The sequence below is a fragment of the Sinocyclocheilus grahami genome, unplaced genomic scaffold (genome assembly GCF_001515645.1).
Source record: "Sinocyclocheilus grahami isolate Dianchi unplaced genomic scaffold, SAMN03320097.WGS_v1.1 scaffold48.1, whole genome shotgun sequence".
In the NCBI taxonomy this organism is placed as follows: domain Eukaryota; kingdom Metazoa; phylum Chordata; class Actinopteri; order Cypriniformes; family Cyprinidae; genus Sinocyclocheilus; species Sinocyclocheilus grahami.
The window spans coordinates 2,449,015-2,450,243 of NW_015505227.1; positions in this window are offsets into that span (position 1 = coordinate 2,449,015).

Below are 1,229 nucleotides of genomic sequence, written 5' to 3' on the forward strand. Positions count from 1 at the left end.
TTCTATATATATGTTATATATATATATATATATATATATATATAGAGAGAGAGAGAGAGAGAGAGAGAGAGAGAGAGAGAGAACGTACATTTGTTTGTTATTCAATAAAACAAACAAATCAATCCGCTTGTCATACTTTACATATGATGACGGCCGATCGTATGAAAAGAAGAATCATTTTGCGGTGAAACACCTGTATGCTATGCTTTCCCTGTATTATTATTATTATAATTATAATTATTTTGTCAAGAAAACTAGTTTAAACATATTCACCGTAGGTGATATAATGAGGATTAAGCCTTTACCGCAACTTTAGTCTGTATGGCATTGCAATACACATGCACCCTTCTGCGTAACTGGATAATATGTACATTTATGAAACATTTATGAATGTGCATATGATATTTTAGTACAAATAATGGTCACACGTTTTCCTGATTTCATTAGACAGGTACAAAGCCCAAAAAAGTTTGAGTTAGGGATTTGGTTTCGCTTTTTGTACTACTAAGAGGCCGAACGTTGCCCACTTGGTTCCAAAATACTTCCTACAAAGTGAGAGGTGAAAAGGTTCAGCAGGTTTTAATAGATAACCAAAAGAGAAAGCTGACCTGTCGGCGCTGGTCACTCACCCTGAGAGACTATACAGCCTGGAGGGCTAAGCGACAATAAACCAAAAATTTCAGGTGGAGGTTCGTAATTGCCTCTTCAAAAAACAACAACAACAACAAACAAACCCAAAATCAGACGCATAATTTAATAGAAAAACAAAAACAATAATGCAGATGTTTTCTACAGACAAGCAACGTCACATTAAATTATATTTATATATGAAAAACACGTATACCTGCATCTGTGCATATGTTCACAGAGGACAATGGATGGACTTCATGCTTCTTCGCAGGCTAGAATAATGTATGTTACTTATTGTTAAATTCTGCACTTTTCTGAGCAACAAAAATGTTGTTAAAATGTCAGTGTAAATGTTGATCTGAGGTATTTCATTGGTCCTTTGCCGGCTTTAACGTAATCAAAAGTGCATGGAAGTTCAGTAAAGATTTACATAATGCACATACATGAAGCAGCAATTGGCGTTTTGTCAACAAACCATATATCATCTTGGAACATAAATCACGATCTCGCATTCCTTATATTCACTACATAGAATTTGCTTTGTGAGGAGCTCATCTTTGGAACACGTCTAGTAAAAGTATATATATATATATATATAT